Source organism: Bos javanicus, chromosome 20 (genome assembly GCF_032452875.1).
Source record: "Bos javanicus breed banteng chromosome 20, ARS-OSU_banteng_1.0, whole genome shotgun sequence".
Taxonomy (NCBI): domain Eukaryota; kingdom Metazoa; phylum Chordata; class Mammalia; order Artiodactyla; family Bovidae; genus Bos; species Bos javanicus.
Genome location: NC_083887.1, coordinates 43512749 through 43518957, shown reverse-complemented (window position 1 = coordinate 43518957; position 6209 = coordinate 43512749). Strand labels below are relative to the sequence as shown.

The 6209-nt window shown below is 38.0% G+C and overlaps 1 pseudogene; it reads right to left on the bottom strand.

Moving 5' to 3' along the window:
• Positions 1–2627: 2627 nt before the first annotated feature.
• On the bottom strand, positions 2628–5847 carry LOC133233380 (large ribosomal subunit protein eL8-like; annotated as a pseudogene).
• Positions 5848–6209: the final 362 nt, after the last annotated feature.

The window sequence follows — 6209 nt, the reverse complement described above, 5'->3', positions numbered from 1 at the left end:
TTTATAAGTTATTTTAGTTGTATTTTTTTCTTCATATTACCCTGTAAGGATGGTACATTAGCTTTAAAAGCATTATATATGCATAGGTTAGGCTTCCTCAGTGGCTCGGATGGTAACGAATCTGCCTGCAATGCCGGAGACCTGGGTTAGATCCCAGGGTTGGGAAGATCCCCTGGAGGAGGGCATGGCAACCCACTCCAGTATTCTTGCCTGGAGAATCCCCATGGAGAGAGGAGCCTGGCGGGCTACAGTCCATGGGGTCGCAAATGGCTGGACACGACTGAGTGACAAAGCACAGCGGCACAGCATATGGTTAAACAAACTATGATTTTCATTTAAAGATAGCAAAAACTATTTGCTATTGTTGTTCAGTTGAGTCCTACAAAAGGTCGAGTCCTTTTCCTCTACCCTCCTATTTTTTCTGGCTGGGGCCCTGTGAATTAAACTGACAAAAGACAAATTAATAAGAGAAAAGACAAACGGAGCATATTATCCTGTATAGTGTGCATACATGCAGGAGAAACTCGGTGATGAGTAACTCAAAGGAATGGTTAGAAATTTAGTTTATTTAGAATGTTAATAATAAATGTGTAGAGAAGAGACAAGACAAAAGGAAAGATTTTAGGCTTCCAAGGTGATAAACTGTGGGAAGGCAAACATATGGGGGAAACTAATGCAGCAGTATTTGTACTGGTCCATTTCAGTGCCAACTCTTTCTGTTCATCATGGTCTTGCAACTTTACAGGAGAGGGGATGTATATGGCAGTCATCATAACTAAAGAGTTTAATCAGATAAGGGAAGCTCTAGGAAGACTTCTTTCCTACTGGTTGAACTTCAAATACCTTCAGCTCAAAATAACAGGCATATTTGGGGGTGTCATATTTCAATTCCCTATTATAAATATGAATGTGGCTTCCTGGTGGCTCAGACAGTAAAGAATCTGTTTGCCAATGCAGGAGGCCCGGGTTCAACTCCTGGGCCAGAAAGATCCCCTAGAGACGAAATGGCAACCCACTCCAGTATTCTTGCCTCGGAAAAGGCATGGACAGAGGAGCCTATTCATGGGATTTCAAAGAATTGGATGCTACTTCATAACTAAACAACAACTATATATATATATATATATATATATATATATATATATATATATATATATAAACACACAGACACACATTTGTCAAAAGTGAAAGTGCTCAATTCAATGCACCCAAGCAGCACTGCCTCATACCTCTCCACATGGCTGACATTACATCTTAACCTGCCATCATTTTCATAGTTACTCAGTTCCAGTTGTATTATTCTCCTTGTATTTTCTGAATACTTTCCTAAACATCCTCCTACCTTTGCAAGCTTTGCACTTGCTCTTTCCTCTCTCTACCTGGAATGTTGACCCCTCAAACATTACATAGCTCTTCCCTCCCTTTCATCAAGGTTTTGTTTAAAAGCCACTTCATCTGAGAGGGCTGCTTTATCAGCTCTAATGAACAATAGCAACTCTCATCATTACTTATTGTCCTCTCTGCTTCCTATAGCCCCATAGCATTTATTACCAGTCTACAGAGTGACGTGTAATGGTATCAACATCTTGGATATTTTTTTGTCTCTTCTCATTAAACATAAATTTCTTGAAACCTATAGATTTAATTTATCTACATTGATATATGTAGGTGCTGTGCTTAGTTTCTCAATCGGGTCCAACTCTTTGCAACCCCACTGACTATAGCCCACCAGGCTCCTCTGTTCATGGGATTCTCCAGGCAAGAATACTGGAGTGGGTTGCCATTTCCTTCTCCAGGAGACATTCTGGACCCCGGGACCCCTGAATCTGGGTCTCCTGCATTGCAGGCAGATTCTTTATTGAGACACCAGGGAAGCCCATATACATGCATACAACACACATATTCAAGTTTTCTCTTTTCTAAAGACATGATGCAAAAGAAGTGTGAAAGAGAATAGTGACAAGGAGTGTCTGGGATTAACATTTCCCAAATGTTTTACTTTTAGGGGCAAAATAGGTTTACACCTTAGTATAAAGGATGCAGAACTACTATAAATGGGACTAAAAATATCATTTGAGTGAATGCACAATCAGCAAAGTATTTGAAGCACAAATACAAGGACAGGGAAGCACCTTTGGTAAAGATGCTGATAGAGACCTTTTAATGGGACTATAGAAAAACAAGGTGACATTGGTTTTATTGAAAGGAAACATTAGCTTCTAGTATTTTTTAACATGCAGACAGGATTTAGAGGCAAGAGTCTATTGCACCTCTTTATACTGAATGACTGTTGAGAAATAAGTACTTTCTTGAAATGATATTGAAAAGCAGTGTTAGCGTTTGTGAAGACTATGTGAAAAAGATAATAGGGAGAAGGGTATAATTCTTGATCTAAAGTGAAGAACCTGGGAACTGACTATCAAAGATAGTATATACCCAAAAGTCAGAAATCAATGGCTTATTTTAACATGCTGTAAGCCATACATTTTAATGGATATGCACCATGCTATTTTTTTTTCTCTCAGTCAACACTGGCTGAAGGAGGACTTATATTTAAGTACAGAAAACTCAATAGTATACACATGGCCCAGTTTGGTGGGCAGTTCTTTGTCCTTTGCCATTTCAGACCCAGGACACTGCCTCCCCTAGTGATGGGGAACCTCTCGTATCTGTCCGTACAATTGGTCCTGATAGTGTAGCTTCCAGCTGCTTAGCCAGAATTAACTTGTATGAAGGTGATGGTAGTATTAATCTTGCTGTGGACTATATACCCCAGCCTAGGCTTCACCTTGATAATGCAGTAGGAAACCCCCACTTTAAGACACAGGCAGAGAGGCAGACAACCAGCCCAGTAGGGTCCACATTTGTGCAATAACTACCAGTGAGCTTTCTTGTTCTCTACCAAGGTGGGGACAGTCTGAAATCCTGCTTGAAGGACATATGGCCTCTTAGTGGGGACATCCCTTTGCCCACAGCTTTTTTCTCTAGCACAGCTAACAATCTCTTGCTTTGTCTCTGGACTCTACTTGATGGCCAGCTTAAGCGGCTGTGTAGCTGTTCAGCTCTCCAAGGCCTGGTTAAACGAGTGAACTGGTTCATTGCAGGAGGCACTTTCCACTGCTTACGGAGGATAGCGTTTTGTCACTCCACCTCAGTGCATCTTGGCCATTTCACAAATCAGTGAAGTGCCTTTTTAAGCTGGATGTCCTTTCCAGCGACAGAAATCTTGTGCCTTTCCTCAAACAGGTGGTTTACCACCTTCTTGGCTTCCTGATTCTTCACGACAGCAGGGACTAGGGCTACCTTCACAACAACTCTTATCAAGTAAATGCCATGATTTTCCACTGCTAACAGGAGGAAAATAACATATGATCACATAACTGATATGTAACAAGGCCAGGATTTGGGCACAATTTGACAGTCACCAGAGACTATCATTTTTATTGTACAATATAAATAATGTTTAGTAAAATTTTAAACAATCGATTCTTTAACATTCCATGAAAAGAAATGAGAATATTCAATGTTCTTTTTGAGACATTGTGCCTAATATTCATAACACATGCTACTATCATGAAGGAATAATCTCTAGCTATTCATGGTTATCTGAAAACTTCAAAAAACTCAAACCAATGGTCCAGTTTATAAAAAGAAAGAAAAAAGAGGGCTAGAGGGAGGAAGGACAGAAGCCAAATCAATGTATAGCTTTTAGTCAGGAAAAATCTTATTCTTTTTGATTAGATTAAAATATCCCTACCCTCAAAAGTTTCCTATCACCAATATATCATTTTTCCTTTGTTCCTTTGTGTTTTCATAATATTTTGTTCATCTTACTACAGTGATATACAAATTCTTACCCAACTTATAGAATAAACTGTGCTATTTACAACAGATCAGATAAGAGCTTTTTTATGTAGAAAGTGTCATGGATTTATGATTAACTTAACTGAGTTGCTGATCACTTGCTTGATGCAATATTTCAGGATGTTACTAAACTAACAACTTGGCAATATGATTGAAAAAATATTTATAGAATGGAAAACTATCTTACTGTCACAACAATTGGATAAATATGATAAAGATAATTCCAAGTATCAAAAGCATATAATATGTTGTTTTGCTTACATGCTGCAGTTATATATTCATAAAATGATTATATCACAACAAAATAAAAATACTGTTTGTAAGCCAACTGGTAACCAATCTATATTCCTCATTCTTTTTTAGCCCTAAATAAATCTAATGACATGGAAACAAATTTGTAAGTATATTGTTATATTTACACAAATGTAATAACTGTTATTTCAGTGTGAAAAGGCTGCTTGAGAATAGAAATCTTAAATATGTTATTTTGTAAATAGCAATACCAACATAGCAGAGCTCATTAACAACTGATGCTGACATATAACACAAAAAGTTGTTCAACTGTTGGTAGCTGCTGATAAATTATGATATTGATATACCTTCAAAATATATGCATTTCTTTCATGAGACCTATTGTAAGGCCCTCTGCTATATCTGTTGTAGGAAAGATGCTAAATTTAGTGGGTGTGCAAAGAAAGCAGAAATGTAGATGAAAATCCAGATGATTTTGTTTTCGTGATAAAAATGAAGCATGAAGTACTAACTGCCTAAGTACTTGGGTGATTCTGTAAAACATCAAATTGAAAAAATATAGAAGAAATTTAAAAGAAACATCTGAAAGTGACAGCATTAGATCTGTTTGGAAACGTATTCAGCAGGCTTCCTCTGCAAGTGATGTATAAAGTTTCGACTTGTCAGATTGCTTAAATGAAACTGCATCTCACCATGGAAGATATCTCCAAATCCTTAAATTAAAGAGAAGACAATTTCAGACACTCATCATTAAGGAGGTAATAAAGAAACACACACTCACACACACACACACACACACACACACACACACTCTTACTTCTCCCTGACCTTAGCTGAAAATGAGCACTAAATAATACTTCAAAAGTGCATTACACCATCTCCAACAAGAATCTGGCAGGTGACAGTGAGGAAACTGTTGTTCTTTGCTATAATATTAAGTTTTCAACTTAACTGTTAAAATGTTTAAAAGTTAAGTTGCGATATAACAAATGTTTGCTGAGATTTCATATATATTCTTAGAAACAGAATTTTTGTGGGATAGTGATATTTTCCCCTCACTCCAAGCTTTGATCAAGACACAGGATTTGGATAATAAACCCAAAAGAAATAGAGGAAATAAAAATAATATCAAATGCAACCTTGTCAAAGAACACAGCCACTTACTTTGACAGTATTAGAGAACAGAATTAGCTTTTTATGGAAAGTTTTACATTTTCTTATGTAACCTGGAGGTTGAACAACTCCTTTTGCCATATCCAAAATGCAAATTTCCTTTTATCACCCACTGCTCCTTTAAAATATACTCAGTGTGGTAACTGTCAGGATTTTCCTGCCCACTCAGATAAAATTTGTTCTAAGGATACTTCACACTGTTTTTCACAGACACAATTCAGTAAGTAATCATAATGTTGAGTCCAAGATATCCATCACCACTCAGAATTTCTATTTAATAGCATATGTTTTATGACTTAATTATATTAACACCAGCCTATTTCAGGTCAGATGCCTCTAAGATTAAAAATGGGGAGTGGACTTTTCTATTTGTTTACTGAAACCTCTCTCATAGACAGTTCTTTCCCTGCCCCTTTTCTAGATAAAAACAGTTCTTTAACCACCATTCAGCTCTAAGGTCCTGATATATTTTGCAAGAGTTTCCTTTTCTTTTTCTTCTGACATTTGCTGCAGTCCAGTTCTCTCTCTCCTACCTTTTTCTTGACTTCTGTTCTCCATAGCCCTTTGCCATTCTTCCCTGAGCTGTGACTATGCACATTCAGTTCCTTGCTGCTTTGTTCCCTCCGTGACTCCAGGTGGCGCTCTTGGACAGGATGACTTGCTCTCCGCTCAGTTCACATCAGGTAGGAGAGAACCCTACAGGCCTTCATCCATTGTTAGGACTTATCCAGGGAGTGTATGTAGGTCGACCCTAAAATAGCATCACTATCCAAAGAGTTATTAAGGCCTTTTTCTTTTGCAAGAGTCCCACAGTGAGAGTCAGATCCTGGTCCACCCTGCCTCCCAAATGCAGGAGTAGTGTATCAGACTTTCTGTAGATCCCGGTGACAGCCTGTACCCCACATGGATGTTTAAGCAGA